We start from the raw sequence: 21,787 nt of genomic DNA on the forward strand, positions 1-21,787 counted from the left end.
GGTGGGTGGAATTGAATCTGAACCCTCACCTGATCTGGGATCCAGGGGTCGAGGAATTTCCAATTTTGAAAGTTCCGGTTCCGGGGTGTGACCCGATAACCCTGGCCCACTGCCTGACTCTAAGTTCAAGGATTGGGTGTTGTCCTCCCGCGAACGGGCATCCGGCTCAGAGAGCTCGGGAATCCGGACATAGTTGGTCCTCAAGATGGAGGAAAGGTCGCCGCATTGTTCCTCCACCACTGCAATATGATGGGTGACCGGCAGAGAGTTAATCTCCCTTTGATCGGGTTTAAGCCCAATCCGATCATAGTCCGTAGTGACTCCCAGGGCGGCGATGCGATCTAAGAGCTCGTTTAAGGAGGCGAGCTCTATTGGATCCATCTGTTCGGCGAGTGCCGATTTGACGTGGAGGCTGTTTTCGATGACCCGAGAAGTCAACGTCGGTGCGGCGGCCGAACAGGCGGTCATGATGAAACCGCCTAGCCGGAGAGTTTGGCCGATAGCCAAAGCTCCCTCGGAAGTAGTACCGTCTTTAAAGACGAGACGAGACATCCTTCCTTCTGGCGACAGCACAAAGGAACTCTTAATGAAAGCACCAATATCGGTGTCAAAACCGGCGGATCTCGGGTAGGGGGTCCCGAACTGTGCGTCTAGGCTGGATGGTAACAGGAGGCAGGGACACAATGTGTTATCCAGGTTCGGGCCCTCTTGATGGAGGTAAAACCCTACGCCCTGCTTGATTAATATTGGTGATATGGGTAGTACAAGAGTAGATCTACCACGAGATCGGAGAGGCTAAACCCTAGAAGCTAGCCTATGGTATGGTTATTGTTCGTCCTATGGACTAAAACCCTCCGGTTTATATAGACACCGGAGAGGGCTAGGGTTACATAGAGTCGGTTACAATGGTAGGAGATCTACATATCCGTATTGCCAAGCTTGCCTTCCACGCCAAGGAAAGTACCATCCGGACACGGACGAAGTCTTCAATCTTGTATCTTCATAGTCCAAGAGTCCGGCCAAAGGTTATAGTCCGGCTATCCGGACAACCCCTAATCCAGGACTCCCTCACTTCCGATTTAGGTCTACGAGGGTACGTAGACATACTCTCCCCTCTCGTTGCTATGCATCTCCTAGATAGATCTTGCGTGATCATAGGAAAAAAATTGAAATACTGTGTTCCCCTACATTTGGTCTTTGTCTTGTTGGTGTTGAAGCATCAAGACCTTGGAGACAATGAGAGTGGGATGTGAATCATTGTCACAATAGACTTGAGCATCTTCTTCTTCGTTCACTTGATGGTGCATGGTGACGTGCTTGGTAGCATCCATCTCATCTTCACTCATGGAGTCATACGTGCCATCATCATTGACGATCATGGTTCACTTGTTGATGCATTGGAAAGACTTGTGTCCACGGCCACCACTTGTTAAGCACTTGATAAAACTTGTCTTGACGGGATCGTCCGGTGGTTCCGAAGAATAAGTCTTATTCTTCTAGTTGCTTGTCGGAGGACGAGTCGAGGAAGGCATCGCTTGCTTGAAACTTGACTTGTCGCCACTGCTTGGTGATGCTCTCGTCGAGGAAGGAGGTGTCAAAGTCGAAGTAGGGTAGCTTGAGTATCTGAGCCGGAGGTCTTGTATGAGTACTTGGCGTACTTGAAGTCTTCTTGTACTTGTCGTTCTGCCTTGGTCGCTTGGTGAACTAGCTCGTGAAGGTTGGAGTAAGGTCGGAAATCGGCAATCTTCCGTATTGGGTGGTTGAGGTCGTTCAAGAAGAGTGACATTGTTTTCTCATCATATTCTTTGACATTGGCTCGTATCATGGCAATCTCCATTTCTTTATAGTATTCTTCCACCGTCTTCGTGCCTTGCTTGAGGAGTTGCAACTTCTTGAAGAGATCTCGTGTGTGGTATGTAGGCACGAAGCGTGCTCGCATGACGTCTTTCATTTGTGTCCAAGTCGCAATGGGTGGCTCATCCTTCTCGTGATGTCACTCGATCACTTGTTCCCACCAAATGAGGACGTAGTCTTGAAACTCGAGTGATGCCATGGCGATCTTCTTTTCCTCATCGTAGTTGTGAAGACGGAATATCTTGTCGACTTTCTATGCCCATGATAGGTAATCCTCGGGGTTGTTGCTTCTGTAGAACTTGGTCATGGTGAACTTGACCTTGCTGTAGCGGAGTTCTTCATCGTAGTGACGATATTAATGTCTCTCTTGTCGAGGAGGAGGGTCTTCACGCACTTGCTCCACTTGGTGTTGCTCTTTGCGTAGAGGAAGATCATTGACGTGGTTGCGCTCTTGACGTAGAGGAGGGCGAGGCATGTGTTCCCGATTTCGCCGTTCTTGTTGTTCTTCACGTCGAGCGGCTTCTTCTTGTATTTCTTGACGAAGAGCTTCCTCTTGCTCACATACTTGACGACAACATTGGGCAACGGCTCGAGTGGACTCTCGGAGTGCGTCTTCAGCCGCTTGAGCTTGAGCTTCACGACTTTGTTACTCTTGCCGGATTGCATCGCTTTCTTGAGATTCTTGGCATGGACAATGTGGCGGTAGTGGCTCTTGATCCATGTATTCTCACTCTTGGCGTCATGCTTGCTCTCACGCTCGAACTCGGTCTCGGAGTCCATTTCCATGTAATGGATTTTCTTGCGCTTGGTAATCTTGAGAGTCGTTGCTTCGAGGAGGACTTGCGTCGGAAGAAGAATACGACGATGAGTGGCGACTTGAGTGGCGTCGTGAAGAGGTTGAGGAAGACACGTGTGTAACACCCATGATGCGGCTATATCTCCCACGTGTCAAGGCACGACTTAGAGGCATAACCGCATGGTGGTTTTGTCGCAAGAAGGGTCATCTTCACACAATCCCATGTAATGAACAAGAAAGGGATAATAGAGAGTTGGCTTACAATCGGCACTTCACACAATACTTAAATAATCCATACATCATCCAAAATACACATATAGACCGACTACGGTCAAATCAAATAAAAGAAGATAAACCCCAAATGCTAGATCCCCGATCGTCCCAATTGGGCTCCACTAATGATCATCAGGAAATGAAACATAGTAACGACCAAGTTCCTCGTCAAACTCCCGCTTGAGTTCAGTAGCATCACCTGCACTGGTATCATCGGAACCTGCAACTGTTTTGGTAGTATCTGTGAGTCACGAGGACTCAGCAATCTCAAAACCCACGAGATCAAGACTATTTAAGCTTATGGGTAGGATAAGGTTATGAGCTCCAGTTGCAGCAAGCGCTAAGCAAATATGGTGGCTAACATACACAAAGAAGAGTAAGATGAGAAGCTACGCAATGGTCATGAAGCTAGAAGTGATCAAGAAGTGATCCTGAAACTACTTACATTCAAACATAACCCAAAACATGTTCACTTCCCCGACTCCGCTGAAAAGAGACCATCACAGTTACACACGCGGTTGATTCATTTTAATTAAGTCAAGTGTCAAGTTCTCTACAACCGGATATTAACAAATTCCCATCTGCCACATAACCGCGGGCATGGCTCTTGAAAGTTTATACCCTGCAGGGGTGTCCGAACTTAGCCCATCACAAGCTCTCACGATCAACGAAGGATATTCCTTCTCCCGGAAAGACTCGATCAGTCTCGGAATCCCGATTACAAGACATTTCGAAAATGGTAAAACAAGACCAGCAAGACCGCCCGAATGTGCCGACAAATCCCTATAGGAGCTGCACATATCTCGTTCTCAGGGCACAGCGGATGAACACTACGTACAGCAACCGAAGACCCCGGGTGAAGGGGTGGCACTGCAAGTGGCTCTAGGTTGGACCAATGCTCAGAGGAGCACTGGCCCGGGGGTTAAATAAAGATGACCCTCGGGTTTGCAACTCCCAAGGGAAAAAGGCTTAGGTTGTTAGGCAAATGTAAAACCAAGGTTGGGCCTTGCTGGAGGAGTTTTATTCAAAACGAACTGTCAAGGGGGTCCCATAACCCCAACCGCGTAAGGAACGCAAAATCAAGGAACATAACACCGGTATGAAAGAAACTAAGGCGGCAAGAGTGGAACAAAACACCGAGAAAAAGGCCAAGCCTTCCACCCTTTGCCAAGTATATAGATGCATTAATTAAATAAGAGATATAGTGATATCCCAACATATCCATGTTCCAACATGGAACAACCTACAAGGCACCTGCAACTAGCAATGCTATAAGAGGGGCTGAGCAAAAGCGGTAACTTAGCCAAGCAATGGTTTGCTAGGAAGGTGGGTTAGAGGCTTGACATGGTGAGGGAGTCCTGGATTAGGGGGTGTTCGGGTAGCCAGACTATACCTTCAGCCGGACTCCTGGATTATGAAGATACAAGATTGAAGACTTCGTCCCGTGTCCGGAGGGGACTTTCCTTGGCGTGAAATGCAAGGTTGGCGATGCGGATATTCAAGATCTCCTACCATTGTAACCGACTCTATGTAACCCTAACCCTATCCAGTGTCTATATAAACCGGAGGGTTGTAGTCCATAGGACAGAATCAACTCCATACACAATCATACCATAGGCTAGCTTCTAGGGTTTAGCCTCCTTGATCTCGTGGTAGATCTACTCTTGTACTACCCATATCATCAATATTAATCAAGCAAGAGTAGGGTTTTACCTCCATCGAGAGGGCCCGAACCTGGGTAAAACAAAGTGTCCCCTGTCTCCTATTACCATCCGGCCTTGACGCACAGTTCGGGACCCCCTAGCCGAGATCCGCCGGTTTTGACACCGACATTGGTGCTTTCATTGAGAGTTCCTCTGTGTCATCGCCTTTAGGCCTGATGGCTCCTTCGATCTTCAACAACGATGCGGTCTAGGGTGAGACTTTTCTACCTAGACAGATCTTCGTCTTCGGCGGCTTCGCACTGCGGGCCAATTCGCTTGGCCACCTTGAGCACATCGAAAGCTACGCCCCTGGCCGTCAGGTCAGGTTTGGAAGCCCAAACTACACGGCTGACATCCGCGGGGACTTGATCTTCGATGGATTCGAGCCATAGCCAAGCGTGCCGCGCTGTCTCGACGGGCATGATATAGCTCTGCCGCCGGACAGCACCTTGGAGGCCGCACATGCATCGGTCTTGACCATTGATTCGGAACCTACTGCGACGACCGAGGATCAGCGGTTGGATGCTGCCTGAGGGGCTGCGATCTCAGAGGCGATCGAGCCGAACTCCAACTCCGCACTCCGCGTGGCCCGTGACTCCGAGGAGCCGGATTCCTCTCCGAACTCCGAGCCCCCCGCACCCCTGCCAATCGAATCTGATTGGGCACCGGTAATGGAGTTCACTGCCGCGGACATCTTTCAGCATTCGCCTTTTGGCGACATCCTGAATTCTCTTAAGTCTCTCTCTTTATCAGGAGAGCCCTGGCCGAACTACGGTCAACAAGGATGGGATACGGACGGTGAGGAAATTCAAAACCCACCCACCCCCACTTGGTAGCCACTGTCGATGATTTAACCGACATGCCTAACTTCGGCTCCGAAGACATTGACGGCATGGACGACAATATAGGAGACGAACAGGAACCGACACCTGTAGGGCGCTGGAACGCCACCTCGTCATATCACATATACATGGTGGATACTCCAAAAGACGGAGATGGCGATGGAACAATGAGGGATGACGCCCCCAAGAAACAGCCAAAGCGCCGACGTCAGTGGCGCCGCTCTAAATCCTGCCAAAGCACAAACGGTGATTCCGGCACGGGAGATAATACTACCCCAGATAACGCCAAAGAACACCAACCCCAGCATGATTCGGCACAGGAAGATGGAAAAGCCAGCCCTCAAGAGAGAGCGGCAGACCGAGAGGTCGAGGATGATAACTATACTCCTCCCTCCGAAGACGAGGCAAGCCTCGATGACGACGAATTCGTCATACCATCAGACCCTGCCGAAAAAGAGCGTTTTAAACGCAGGCTTTTAGCCACGGCAAGCAGCCTCAAGAAAAAGGAGCAACAACTTAGAGCTGTCCAAAAATTGCTAGCTGTCAGATGGTCTGAAGACCTTGCGGCCGAAGAGTATGAACTCGAACGCCCCTCCAAGAGTTACCCGAAGCGCAGGTCACTACCCCGATCAGAAGAGGAAGAACCTACATCACCAGCGCACGACATGGCAGACCGGCCACCTCGCGGCCGCGACAGAGAGGCCTCTCAGCCTTCCACCCAAGCCACGCCCAGACGCCGCACATCTAAGGTGCGGGAAAATGCGCCCGACCTGCGGGACATAATGGAGGATAAGGCAAGACAAACAAGATCGATCTACGGATCGCGCAGGCGCCCTACGGCATGTGACAATCTTCACGACGGATACAACAAATCCGGCCGGGCTGAACACAACAGACATAGCTCTTTCGAGCTGCGTCGTGATATAGCCCAGTATAGAGGCGCCGCACACCCGCTATGCTTCACGAATGAAGTAATGGATCATAAAATCCCAGAGGGCTTCAAACCCGTAAACATCGAATCATACGATGGCACCACAGACCCAGTGGTATGGATTGAGGATTATCTCCTTCACATCCACATGGCACGCGGCAATGATCTCCACGCCATCAAGTACCTCTCGCTCAAACTTAAAGGACCGGCTCGGCATTGGCTTAACAGCTTGCCAGCAGACTCAATCGGTTCTTGGGAGGACCTGGAAGCCGCATTCCTCAACAACTTCCAGGGCACTTACGTGCGACCGCCGGACGCCGACGACTTAAGCCACATAATTCAGCAGCCAGAAGAATCAGCCAGACAATTCTGGACACGGTTCCTAACTAAGAAAAACCAGATAGTCGACTGTCCGGACGCAGAGGCCCTAGCAGCCTTCAAACATAACATCCGCGATGAGTGGCTTGCCCGACACCTGGGACAGGAAAAGCCGAAATCCATGGCAGCCCTCACGACACTCATGACCCGCTTTTGCGCGGGAGAAGACAGCTGGCTAGCTCGCAGTAACAACCTATCAAAGAACCCTGGTAATTCGGATACCAAGGACAAAACTGGCAGGACACGTCGGAACAACCAAAAGCGCCGCGTTAACAGCGACAGCAATGAAGACACGGCAATCAATGCCGGATTCAGAGGCTATAAATCCTGTCAGTGGAAAAAGCCATTCAAAAGGAATACTCAGGGCCCGTCCAGTTTGGACCGAATACTCGATCGCTTGTGCCAGATACATGGCACCCCCGAAAAGCCAGCCAATCACACCAACAGGGATTGTTGGGTGTTCAAGCAGGCAGGCAAGTTAAGAGCCGACAACAGAGACAAGGGGCTGCACAGCGACGACGAGGAGCCCAAGCTGCCGAACAACAATGGACAGAACGGCTTTCCCCCACAAGTGCGGACGGTGAACATGATATACGCAACCCACATTCCCAAGCGGGAGCGGAAGCGTGCTCTATGGGACGTATACGCGATGGAGCCAGTCGCCCCAAAGTTCAACCCATGGTCCTCCTGCCCGATCACTTTTGATCGAAGGGACCATCCCACTAGCATCCTTCACGGCGGCTTCACCGCATTAGTTCTTGACCCAATCATCGACGGATTTCACCTCACAAGAGTCCTCATGGATGGCGGCAGTAGCCTGAATCTGCTTTATTAGGACACAGTGCGGAAAATGGGCATAGATCCCTCAAGGATCGAACCCACAAGAACGACCTTTAAAGGCATCATACCAGGTGCAGAAGCCAACTGTACAGGCTTAGTAACACTTGACGTGGTCTTCGGATCCCCGGACGATTTCCAAAGCGAAGAGTTAATCTTCGATATAGTCCCGTTTCGCAGTGGCTATCACGCCCTGCTCGGACGAACCGCATTCGCAAAATTCAATGCGGTGCCGCACTACACATATCTCAAACTCAAGATGCCAGGCCCTTGAGGAGTAATCACGGTCAACGGCAACATCGAACGCTCTCTTCGTACAGAGGAGCATACGGCGGCTCTAGCAGCGGAGGTACAAAGTAGCCTTCTTAGGCAATTCTCCAGTCCGGCCATTAAAAAGCCAGACAATGCCAAGCGCGCCCGGAGTAACCTACAGCAGGACCGCCTAGCACACTCTGAGCAAGCGTAGCAATGCGGCCCCAACCCCAGCTTTCGCGACCTAGCGAAACCAGTACCTCACGTACATAACTACGCCCTTGAAATACCATGGGCACAGGGGAAGGGGCAAAATAACGGCACGCCCAACATACGGCGTAAAACGTACCAGGGGCTGCCGGATTCCTTTTTTAATTTTTTCTTACTTTCAGGACTCCATACTTCAGACGACCTGTTCGGCAATTAGATTGCCGCACAAATGATGCAAGATCCAGGAAGGCAGACAAGCCATCCCGCATCATGGAACTCCCAGGTGGTCTCTGTTACGAGCAATATACCTACTTTATATATAATTCCGCGGCCTGCCCCTGGTCAGGACATACTGAACAGTCCAATATCTTTTGCTTACCACACAACCTGTATCGTTCGGCTTTGATAAATAGCCTCTCCATAAACAATGCCTAGCTTTTTGTCTATTTTTTGCATTACTCTTTTCATATATATGCTCATTAATGACATGTCGCGCCCGTACATTGTGGTACGGCAAGTACGCCAGGGGCTTCAGTACCCTTTAATATGGTGTGAGAAGTCCGTACACTTTAACAAGTGCGGCACCCCGAACTTATAGCACTATATGCATCGGCTCCGAATCATGATTTGGGTCAATAGTTGGGTTTGCCCGGCTCCTATGTTTTGGTGCCTTACGTTCCGCTATATCAGCTAAGGTAGCACTAGGAGAACCACTGCGATTGTGCCCCGGTTGAGCTGGGCTAAGCACCTCAGTGGAGAAAGCTAAAACTGACTGTCATGATGAGGCGAGAGACCGGTCGCTGTTCGAGAGGTTTTTCGAGTCCCTAAAGGCTTATGCCGCTTCGAGCGAGGAGCTGGATGACCCCAGCCTAGGCGTGGATAGCGCCCCGAATTCGGTCTTCCGAACTAGGGGCTTCGCCGAAATTTAAAATTATAATGTTCTATGGCTAAGTGAGAGTGTTCAAGCATTATAGTCCGATTGCCTGGTTCGTCGTGCTGAGCGCCTCCCTCGAAGGACCCAGCCATGGGAAAAAGAGCGCCCAGATTTATCACCGAACACCCCAGCACTCGTGGCATGGGGGCAGAAGCCGACGACTGGCCATCTCTCAATTTTTGATAAACGGCCGCACAGAAAATAATATTTTAAATTCAATAAGCATTGCTTAGCGCATATGAACAAGTTTTCAGCGCACAGGATAAACACGAGCGAATTCATTCAAAAATTATATCCTTGGTGCACTCATCTGCCACAAGGCGGGCACCCGCAAGAACATCATTATAGTAGTTCTCCGGCTTGCGATGCTCCTTCCCCGGCGGCGGCCCGTCCGTCACAAGCTTCTCGCCGTCCAGCTTACCCCAGTGCATCTTTACACGGGCAAGGGCCCTATGGGCACCTTCGATGTAGACAGAGCGCTTGATGACCTCAAGCCTTGGACAGGCCTCCACCAGCCGCCGCACCAGCCCGAAGTAGCTCCCAGGCAGGGCCTCTCCGGGCCATAGCCGAACTATGAAGCCCTTCATGGCTTGTTCGGCCGCCTTGTGGAGTTCGACCAGCTGTTTCAGCTGGTCGCTCAAGGGCACAGGGTGTCCGGCCTCAGCATACTGAGACCAGAACACCTTCTCCGTCGAGATGCCCTCTTCAGCTCGGTAGAATGCGGCGGCATCAGATACGCTGCATGGAAGATCTGCGAATGCCCCTGGAGAACTCCGGATTCGGGTAAGTAACAAGTAGTTTACTTTTATTTTTCTGCTTTGCATAAAGAATGCCTTACCCGCTGCTATCTTTTTCAAATCCTCCAATTCTTGGAGGGACTTTTGGGCTTTGGCCTTGGCAGACTTGGTAGTCTCGAGGGCCGTCGCGAGCTCGGACGCTTGGGTCTTCGACTCAAGCTCCAAACTCTCATGTTTTTTCATGAGAGCCTGAAGCTCTTGCTGCATCTCGCTGACCTGAGACCCAAGTTTCTCTCGCTCGGTGCGCTCCGCGGCTGTTTTCTTTTCGGCCTCGGACAGCGCCTGCTTGAGGGTCGCCACCTCAGTCGTGGCCCCTACAATAAGCAGTTCAATCCTATTATTTTTTGCAATCACGCCTCTCTATAGGCATCTTTTTATAAGGTATTTCCTACCTTCTTTCTTCTCGAGCTCCTGCTTGGCAAGGCCGAGCTCTTTCTCGGACCGCTCGAGTCCCTGTTTTAGGGTATCCACCTCCGCAGTCAGTGCGGCGGTGGCTAGCAGCGACGCCTGCATACGCATGTTGACTCTTTATTGTTAGACTCCTGCGAAATTTGATAGATCCTCTATTCAGCTTTCCTTTCCGGACGCCAAACAGAGCATCAGGGGCTACTGTCTATGCGGTAATATTTTTACATATTTTTACTTACCTCGAAGCCTGTTAGGAGGCCAGCGCAAGCTTCATTCAGCCCACTCTTGGCGGTCTGAACCTTCCGGATCACCATACTCATAATAGTACGGTGCTCCTCGTCGATGGAGGCGCCTTCAAGCACCTCCAGCAGATTGTCCGGCGCCTCCGGTTGGACGGAGGCTGCCGGCTCAGAAGGCTTGCTCCTCTTGGAAGGAGTTCGCCTACCGCGGTCCGGAATTGTTGAAGATTCCGGCACGGTGTCTGGCTTAAAGCCGGACTTGGAGCCCTGAGGGGTCTTGTCCCCTTCACTCCTGGGGTCCGGGAGGTCGCCTTGCGGCGCCTCCAGGACCACCTCCTCCTGCCCTGGAGCTTGTTGCGATGCCACTTCGCTGTCATCCGCAGTGCGGGGGGAGACAGCGGGCGGAACAGAGTTCACGTCCGATGAATCCAGGGAGCCGCTCGACGAATCGTTGAGTGCGGCTCGGGGTGGGCTGCATGATTACATTCGACATTAGGGAAAGCTGCGCAATAAAGGAACATCATGAGTTACTCTGATACCCGAACTTACTATTTCGCCGGACGCTTGGTCCTGTCCGGCCACTCCTCTTCGCCCTCTTCGGCGTCAGGGGTGTAGTCTGGCGGAGGGGTCTTCCTTTTCCTGGACCCCTCGGCCTCCCCCATTGGGGCGGCCTTCCTCTTCTCTCCTCCCTCCACTGGAGGGGGAGAGTTTTCTTCTTCCACCTTCTCATTCTCGCGGGAGGAGGGCGCCTCGGACTCGTCAGATGACGAATCCGACACCACCACGATGCGGGCACTCTTTCGAGTCCCCGTGGTCTTCTTCTTCTTGGCCTTCTTCTCCGGCACCACATAAGGTGCCGGGACCAGCAGCTTCACCAGTAAAGCCGGGGCTGGATCTTCGGGCAGAGGAGCCGGACAGTTAATCGGCTGGGCTATCGCCCGCCAAGCCTGTCAAAGGTAAGGGAGTTCAGATCCCGCATAGTGTCAAACTATGAAAAAGGCTTAAACATCCTGTGAAGGGTGTAGATGGCATACCTTGCTAGCGTGACGCTGCGAGCTGTATCCGCGGTCCTCGGAAGCGGATGCGGGAGCGTCGGCGCCCTTGAATAGCACCTTCCAGGCGTCTTCATACGTTGTGTCGAATAGCCTGTTGAGGGTTTGGTGCTGCGCCGGGTCGAACTCCCACAGATTGAAATCCCGTTGTTGGCACGGGAGGATCCGGCGGACGAGCATAACCTGGATTATATTAACTAGCCGGACTGGCTTGTTCACCAGGGACCGGATGCATGTTTGCAATCCGGTCACCTCTTTTTCGTCACCCCACGACAGGCCCGTCTCTTTCCAGGACACAAGCCACGTGGGGGGTCTGGATCGGAACTCGGGGGCCGTGGTCCATTCCGGATCGCGTGGCTCGGTGATGTAGAACCACCCGGATTTCCATCCCTTTAGGGTCTCCATGAAAGATCCCTCGAACCATAGGGCGTTGGCCATCTTGCCCGCCATAGCGCCTCCGCACTCCGCCTGGCTGCCGCGCACCACCTTGGGCTTGACGTTGAAAGTGTTAAGCCAGAGGCCGAAATGGGGGGGAACGCGGAGGAAAGCCTCGCACACGACGATAAACGCCAAGATGTTGAGGATGAAGTTCGGAGCCAGATCATGGAAATCTAGACCGTAGTAGAACATGAGCCCCCGGACGAATGGGTGGAGTGGAAAACCCAGTCCGCAGAGGAAGTGGAGGAGAAAAACCACCCTCTCATGGGGCCTTGGGGAGGGGATGAGCTGCCCCTCCTCGGGAAGCCGGTACGCGATGTCCTTGGACAGATACCCGGCCTTCCTTAGCTTCTTGATTTTTCCCTCCGTAACGGAGGATACCATCCATTTGCCTCCCGCTCCGTACATTGCTGGAGAAGGTTGAGGTGGGAAGTGCGGGCTTGGGCGTTGGAGCTCGGGTGCGCGAGAGATGGATAGGCAAGGGAGGAAGAAGGCATAGGTGAAAAGGGTGGATTCTTATCCCCTTATATAGGCGGATGCTGTTATGTGTCCCCACCTGCCTAATAAAACTCGCTTGCCTCCCGAGCGCCGTGATAAATGGCGCGGTTGGGTTACCCATGTCCGTATTGATGAGAATCTTGTAAAAAGGGTACACGATCTCTACTTTGACAAGACGTGCCAAGGAAACCGCCTCGCAAAACATGCTGAGGTGGAAAAATAAAAACGATTCGAGTAAAGGACTTGGCTGTAGTGTGATGGCGCACTGCAGGATACGTCAGCAGATTTGATTTGTGCTAATATTATTCTCTTTATGGCAATATGTGGAAACTCATTTTACAGAGCCGGACACTACTCTTGGTGATTACAATCTTCTGTGAAGGACTGGGAGGAGGAACCCGCCTTGCAATGCCGAAGACAATTTGCGCGCCAGACTCGTCGTCATTGAAGCCTGGTTCAGGGGCTACTGAGGGAGTCCTGGATGAGGGGGTGTTCGGGTAGCCGGACTATACCTTTAGCCGGACTCCTGGATTATGAAGATACAAGATTGAAGACTTCGTCCCGTGTCCGGAGGGGACTTTCCTTGGCGTGAAAGGCAAGGTTGGCGATGCGGATATTCAAGATATCCTACCATTGTAACTGACTCTATGTAACCCTAACCCTATCCGGTGTCTATATAAACCGGAGGGTTGTAGTCCGTAGGACAGAATCAACTCCATACACAATCATACCATAGGCTAGCTTCTAGGGTTTAGCCTCCTTGATCTCGTGGTAGATCTACTCTTGTACTACCCATATCATCAATATTAATCAAGCAGGAGTAGGGTTTTACCTCCATCGAGAGGGCCCGAACCTGGGTAAAACAAAGTGTCCCCTGTCTCCTGTTACCATCCGGCCTTGACGCACAGTTCGGGACCCCCTACCCGAGATCCGCCGGTTTTGACACCGACACATGGCAATATGGGAGGCATGATAAACAAGTGGCAGGTAGCGCGACATAGCGATAGAATGAACAACTAGCAAGCAAAGATAGAAGTGATATCGAGGGTAATGGTCATCTTGCCTGCAAAGTTCTCAAAGTTGTCAAAAGCTTGATCCTCGTTAGCATACTCAACAGGTTCCTCATTCACGAACTCATCTCCCGGATCTACCCAAATCAAGAACACAAGCAACGGAACAACAATCAATCACGGTGCAATGCACAAGCAACATGATGTAATACATGGCATTGAATGCAAGGTATGATGTGCAATGCATATGGGTACTCCGGAAGGGAAAGACAAACAAGGCATCAACTTGGCAAACCAAGTGTGCCGCTGGAACGATGGGGTGATTTTGGTCGAAATCGATATAAGGATCACCGGAAACGGATGCACGGTTTGCAAATGACAAGAAAAACAAGAATGATGCAAATATGCGATTAACAGCATCATAGCACTTAGAATGCAACAAGAAACTATGCTACAACACTCCAACATAGCAACAAAACACATAACCATACACGTGAAGCTCTACAAATCATGAACACTAAGCTCTTGCTAGTTCTCACTAGAACAAGCTCAAAATAGCATGGCAAAAATGCAAATGATAACAGATTCACAGATTTAGAGAAAATACTAAACATGTCAAAACAGCATCAGGAAGCAATGTTAAACATGTCAAAACAGCATCAGGAAGCAATGTTTAGAGCTAGCAAACAACATGCTACAGTAACATATCATGACAAACAAAGACATGGCATGCTAGTACTGAAGTCATAGAACAAAACTCACTTACTGAACTTTACCCAAAGATGCATAGAAAATGATGTGGCACCCATGCAAACATGGCAAGTTATATGAACAGTTTCAGACAGAAGAAAAACATGACATGGCAGAAACAGATTCATGATAGCAACTTTGCAAGCTCAATTCACTCACCACAAGGAATTTCCTCGCGTTACAAGGTTACCAACATGAAGTAGACATGTTCAAGAAGCTAAGCATGGCAAGAGCAAGTTCATAGGGCACATGCATCACTAGCAACACTCATGGCAAAGTTGAATCTCATGTTAACAATCTGCCAGGAATAATATTTAGCAAAAGTAGAGCAAGGAAATAACATGCTACACTACTCCATAAATACAACCAGAGGCATGAATGGATATAGCAATACCACATCTTCAAATCATGCTTACTGAACTATCTCAAAATGTGCATGGATCTCATGGTAGCAACAAATTTACATCTGGCGAGATTTCGTCCGGCGACGCCTAGACGTGTCCGGCGGCATGGAGGGGCGATTTCTAGGGTTTGGACTGTGAAAAATGGAGGGGGGGTTTATATAGGTAGAGGGAGCTAGGAGAGTACAAATGAGGTGCGGTTTTCGCCCACATGAACGTGATCCAATGACAGAGAGCATGGAGGGGGGTTAGATGGGCTAGTGGGCTATTATGAAGGGGTGTTGGGCTGCAACAGAGAGGGGCTTTTGCGGTTACCCGGTTAACCGTTGGGGCATCAAACGACCTCCAAATGGAACGAAATTTGACAGGCGGCCTACCGGTGATGTACCAAGGCCACTCGACAAATCTTGACCCATTCTGAGAACATTTTCCTCCGCTCACGAAACGATATTAGAGGGGTGCAATGGGTGCATGTGGGAGTGTCGAATTGCGAAACGGACAACGGGGAAATGACCGGATGCATGAAACGAACACGAATGCAAATGAGATGCACATGATGACATGATATGAAATGCATGACATGAACAAAATGCAACATGAATACAAAACCCAACCACGAAGGAAATATCATATCACATAGCCGGAAATGGCAAGAGTTGGAGTTACAAATATGGAAAGTTACATCTAGGGTGTTACAGCGTGGCTCATGAGCATGTTGCGAAATTCATCCATTTGTTTGGAGAGCTTGGCATCCAAATAGTCCCATTGCCATGCTTCCGATTGTCGTAGGTCGGTGGCGAGTTGCTCGATGCGATCACCCAAAGCTTCACTCTCTTGATGTAGAGCTCGTTGCACGATCAAGAAGTGGTTCTTGGTGACGTAGTCGCATTCACCATCTTTCTCCTCGAAGAGTGGGTTTGCCAAAGAAGAAGGCCTATCCATCATGTGGAAGTGGTGGTGCGTAGGAAAATGAGAGAACAAAACCAAAGTTACCTTTTCCGAAGACTGTGGATGTAACAAGCACGATCCCACGTGATGCTATAATAGTAGAATTGGTACCGGGTATTGTTTCTCACACCTACAAGTAAAAGGCTTCTGGAAGAGCTCGGTTAGGAAGTGTCACAAATAATTCAAGCAAATGTTAGTCATGATGTTGAAAAAGTTGAGAAGATTCACAAATGGCAACTAAGACAAATATATCAAACCCAAGGATAACACTAGGAACACACACACACGCGGAAGATAAATGGGATCCGCACAACCAAGGAGTGAGCTCTAAGATGTGGAACCACGACAATGCTCTTGTTGTACGGATACTATAGAGACGCTAGCTCGATTGCTCTTATGGGCTAGATATGCTAGTGCACCAAGCTAATAGAAAAATGGGTCATCTCATTATCCCAAGTATGCTTATGTATGTATGAACCAAGATGATGAACTAGTCAAAATGGCTCAATGCTATTTCTTACAGGCTCTTGCTTCTCTTCTCCTTTGGTTAAAATCTTTTCTTCTTTTTTTGACTATGCCACAATGCTTGATATACGAGCCATAATGCGAGGTAACAAGTGGTATATGCACGGGAGAGACGTAACACTAATGGTGCACTAAAGGCGTGGCCCGGCAATACTCAAAAAGCTAGTCTCGATGGGTAAGCTACGCAAAAGAGGCTCAAGGTTATCAAGGTAATGGCAAGGGTAAGACAATAGTGTCATCGAGGTTACCGTCCTTACTTACGGTTGGTATGAAGATGGAGTGGTCGAAGCCGATGTGGAGTCCCAGTCGATGATCGAGTGGCGGTGATGATGACATCGAATCGCGCCTAAGTAGCTGAAACACCTTAGGACACGAGAGAAACCGCAACCCAAAACTCAAACAACCACGAGAAATATTGCAGAAGAACACAAGTAATGGTGGGGTGTCAAAATGGTGGAAAACAGAAAATGTCCGAAGTGCTCTGGATGGTCCGTGCACACGTGGTAAGTGAGGCCTGTGTGGACGGGGTCCTTTGGAAGCGGACGAAAATCTTTGGATCCGTGGTGATTTTCAACTTTGAGGCCAAATTTGATGGGTGGAAGGGTGGGGAAGATGGTAGGGTAGATCCATTTGCGAAATACCAAATTCGTGGATCAAATCAACCAAATCTCACAAGATCAACAAATTGCAAGAAAATTTTTCGGGCTATTTTTGGTGGGGATTTTCTAATTAGGGCGAAAAACAACAAAATCAAGCTAGAAAATGTAGGGTAGGGACTCCAAGATGTGAATCAACCTTGCTCATGATACCAAGATGTTGTAGGGTGAAACCCTAAGATGGATCTTTTCAAACTTGGAGGGGGAAAGGGATGAACACCAAGAAAACACAAAGAGGGATTCACTCCAACAATACCCAATTACACATCCACTAGAGTAGACACACAAGATCCACAAGTTCACAAACTCAATGAAAGGAAAGATATAATGGTAGAGTTCTTCCCACTCCTAGGAGATGAGGTCTTGATGATGGTAGTCTTCTCCAAGATTCTCCAAGATGGAGATCTTGAAATCCACTATTGGATCCTCTCCTAAGAGGCCTTGATCTCCAATGGAGGTGGTAGAAGGAGCAAAGCTCTCAACTTCTCATCTATGTCTTTGCTAACCCTAACATATGGTCTAGGTAGGAATTATATAGGCTTGGGGAGGTAGGAGACGAAGTGGATGCGAAGTGGAGGCCAAATAACAATCTCAGCCGCTCATCCTATAGGGTCCGTGCGCATGGGGTAAGTTGGGCATGTGCACATGGGGGTCCCGTGCGCACGGTACACGCCCGTGCGCACGGGGTGCTATAGTCGTAGCTCCCTGTGTAGTCCGTCGGCACGGGGTGTCGGAGGACCGTGCGCACGGGGTCGCCTGAGACCTTCTATCCAGATTCTTGGGGACTCCTTCTTCCTCCTTGGCGACTTGGGGCGGTTCTCCTTGGACTTCTTGATGCTCCTTACCTGCTTGGTGGTGTTCCTCTTCATACCTAATGAGGCATAGAGTATCTTGGTGAGGTAGCAACCAAGTTCTGTCTGTGTCCATATGCATATCAAGTAGGAAGGAGTTCACCTCGGTTTCCAATGCACGTGCTCTAGCTCTTGTCATGGGTCCACGTGATGCTTGATGTGTTGGTGTAGAGTCCATGCGGATGATGGAAGGATGCTCCGCATTAGAGGACCTGTGGAGTGGACCATGGAGGCAGACGCTGCGCTATAAGATTTGAAGACCTATCTTTCCTCTGTGCCCACTTTAGTCACTCCCAAACCACAAGAGTCGTTCCTGCTATACTTAGCGGTAACTAATCAAGTGGTTAGTGCAGCGCTGTTGGCGCAGCGGGAAGTGGATGAAGCGGCAGCCACAGCCATTGTCCCCTCTAGAGAGGAAAACGAACACGTCCCGGCAAGGTCAGATGCAGTTCAAGACAAGGGAGAGCAAGGCAACGGAGACAATCCCAAGGTTGTGCCTAGGAAGAAGGTGGTGCAGCCCCCAATGTACTTCTTGTTGCAGGGGGCTACGTCAAGCTACTCTGGCGTGCAAAAGTTGATTTTTGGCCTCGCCGTGGCCTCAAGGAAACCGCGCCACTAGTTCCAAGCCCACGAGATCACGGTTGTCACCCGCTTTCCTTTGCAACGCATACTCAGAAACCCCGAGGCCAATGGTAGGATACTGGAGTGGGCCTTGGAGTTATCCAGCTTTGGTTTGAAGTTTGAGAGCACATCAACTATTCAAAGCAGAGCACTGGTAGAATTTATTGCAGAGTGGACAACAACCCTGATGAAGAAGTGTTGGAGACAGCTATCCCCGGCAAGGAAGCACCCCAAGAATGGATTATGTATTTCGATGGTGCCCTTCTCCCTACAAGGTTCAGGGGCTCGCATACTTCTTGTTTCTCCCACTGGGGAACACCTTAAGTACGTCTTCCAAATGCATTTTACCCGGGAGAAGGCTACCAACAATACTGCAGAGTACAAAGGGCTCCTTGCCGGGCTTAGGATTGCAACAAAACTGGGAATCAAGAAGTTGATCATCCGCGGAGACTCGCTAGTTGTGGTGAGACAAGTAAAGAAGGATTACCAAAGCCCGTTGATGGAGACATACGTTGAGGAAGTGAGAAAGTTGGAGGAGTGCTTTGACGGATTGCAAATAGAGCATGTACCATGTCTTGAACATTGTTGATCATCTGTCGAAGTGCGCTACGCAAAAACTCCCTATGGAACCATGGTCTTTTGCTCTCTGTCTGACTCGGCCCTCCGTATCCCTGGCAACAATGGCCAGAAAGAGGAGGAAACTGGACTCCGGCAAGCCTCTCCCGGCAAAGCCTCCCAAGGCCCCCGGCAGAGAGCTTGGCGGGAACAACTCCCCTTCAATCGATGAGTTGCACCCTCCCGCCAGACCACCGGTCCCTGTGGTCGAGGAGTGTGCTCCCACGAATGAGGAGGTGCCGCTAGTCCTTGTTGCCGAGCCTCGGGCTCCAACTTGGCCGCGGAACATAGTCCATTTCCTCCAAACTGGAGAACTCCCCGAAGAGCAAGAAGAAGCTGAAAGAGTAGCCCGGAGGACCAGTATGTATCAGTTCGTTAATGACACGCTGTACAGAAGAAGGCCCAATGGTGTGAAATTGAAGTGCATTTGTCGGGAAGAAGGAAATGAATTGTTGGCAGAGATGCACAAGGGTATGTGTGGCTCACACATTGGATCGAGGGCCCTAGTTGGAAAAGCCGTCTGGCAAGGATTTTACTGCACTAAAAAAATACACTTCCGTGATGATACGTGTTTATCACAGTAGGTCACGTTTTCTGTCATGCATGTACATCCATGACAATTTTATGATAGAATCAAGATAGTCATACATGTGCTGTCGTAGAAGTGTTCCATGACATTATCCAAATTACCATCACGGAAGTGTACACTTCCATCACGATAAATCACGCGTCATAGAAATGCTTTCGTCAAGGGTAACCGATACGTGGCATCGACTGTAACCGGTCGCCGTTAAGCTATCAGGTCCGGTTTTGGATCAGATAATCCGTTAACAGCCCAGAACAATGGGGATTTTCCACGTGTAAAATTCTCATTGGCCGGAGGAAACACGTGTTTTCTCCTCGGTGGGACGGATGTCGTCCATCCATTAGAGGAGACATGCCTATGATACGTCAACACATGGCAGGGGCCAACAGAGGCCCATATAGGTTAAAAAGGCCGCCTAATCAAAGGCTCGTAGGACTTACTTAGGTACTAGTGGGCCAGCCCAATAACGACCTATTTAATAAAGGCCCATTTATGGCCCGAAGCCAGATCTGGCCCGTTAATTGTTCGCCGAATATTTGGGCCCAATTATGGCCCAGTGACTTTCAGCCTATTAGAGGCCCAATGTAGACATGGGCCTATTCCATCCTGGTGTGTCTTTCGGCCTGGGAATGGCCCGTGCTTCCCATGGGCCATATATGGTCCGACGCGACATCCGGCCCACTAACGGCCCGTGATAAAGGTGGCAATAGTTCAGCCCAACGTGACTTTGGGCTTGTTAAAGGCCTGTCATAGAATTCGGCCCATTGATGCATGTACTAAAATTTGGGTCGAATATAGGCCGGAGTAAGTTGTGGGCATGGCGCAAAGCGTGAATGCCCCAATGGCCATTCGGTCCCAAGAAAGATGCAGGCAAGCCCAATTGTGGTCCGCTAAAAACCAGGCCCGTTACAAGTGAATGTTTCATCCCAGTCGAGTACATCAGGTTTTTTTCTAATAGCGAATGATGGCAGTAAATAGTAGGAATTAAGAACAAACCTACTCTATACAATAAATAAATTACGACATAGTAACTTAGAATAAACCTACACTATACAATAAAGGATTTATGGTATATTACATCCACTGGGAATCAAAGTTCGCCACCAGTGATCATAAAGCGCAACGAAGAAGCAGATTACAAAAACTGAGCACCATTGTAGCATAACAAAATAATACAAAACCAATACCACTTCCAAGATAGTACAAGAAAGGTTTGCCTTGCGCAGGAACTGCTGCACAAGCTGCTGAGCAAGGTTGTGAGACCGGCCTAGCATGTCGGTCATAGCTTCTAGCTGTAGCTATTTAGCAATGAGGTTCTCATTGGTGTTCTCCACAATCTTTCTTAGAGATAGGACTTCAAGTTGAAGTTGAGTTGCAGAATGCCTTTCTGCTATAACTTGGGACTGAAGAAGTCGAACTGATTCAGACAGTGAATTCTGTGAGCTTGTCTGACTGCTAGTCTCAAGTAACTTGAACACTACATCAAGACAAGACTTTGGGGTTATCTTACTATCTTCAAGATGTTTTGCCTTCTTTGCTGCAATATATGTTGGGTTTGTCTCACAGCCTTCAGCAAATTTGTGCATGCCATCAGGTATATCACCCTAAAACAAGCAGAGAGATGGCAGGTTTTGCATGTGTATAAACAAAGATGATAACTGTGTTGTCAATTCCATCCAATTTCAAATTAGAAAATAAAGAGTAAGTTCAAAATATCAATAGCATAATTTGGCATAGTTCATAATGCGGGGAGCTTCACCACACTACTGGATTACCATGTCAACATAACAAGCATAGATGAAGGGCAAAGACAATCATTGTATCTATTTTGGTTAATGTGCATGGCATGTTGTTCATATCATCAACCACATTAGTATGATAAAACAGGAGATGACAAGGTGCAAACGTGGGCTGATTCACCATACACTGGATTATAGATCCACAAAACAAGCATACATATAGGGACTATTGAGTAATGTGCATGGTATGAATAAGGAATTTGGTTTTACAATTAAAACTTGGAACTTACGGTTGTTGTGAACATGCATTTTGATAGAAAAAGCAAACTAAACAGCAGTAAACGATAGGGAGTATGAGCAAATTAAAACAGCAGTTGAGGATAAAGGATTTAGAAGGACTGACTTACATTAACAGTTAACACCGGCTTCATCATGCCATTCTCCATGTCAAGGGAAGGATAAATCAAGAATTTCAGCACATAATCTTCCTCATTAGCATTGCCTGTACTCTACATTTTGTAGAGAGTAATTATAGATATGATAATACTGGAAGGGATAGAGGATAATGAAGATAAGATGCAGATTGATGCTACATAATCAACTACCAATCCCTGTGTCGGTGTAAAAAAGTAGGGGCTCTCCT

Source organism: Triticum urartu, chromosome 3 (assembly GCF_003073215.2).
Source record: "Triticum urartu cultivar G1812 chromosome 3, Tu2.1, whole genome shotgun sequence".
In the NCBI taxonomy this organism is placed as follows: domain Eukaryota; kingdom Viridiplantae; phylum Streptophyta; class Magnoliopsida; order Poales; family Poaceae; genus Triticum; species Triticum urartu.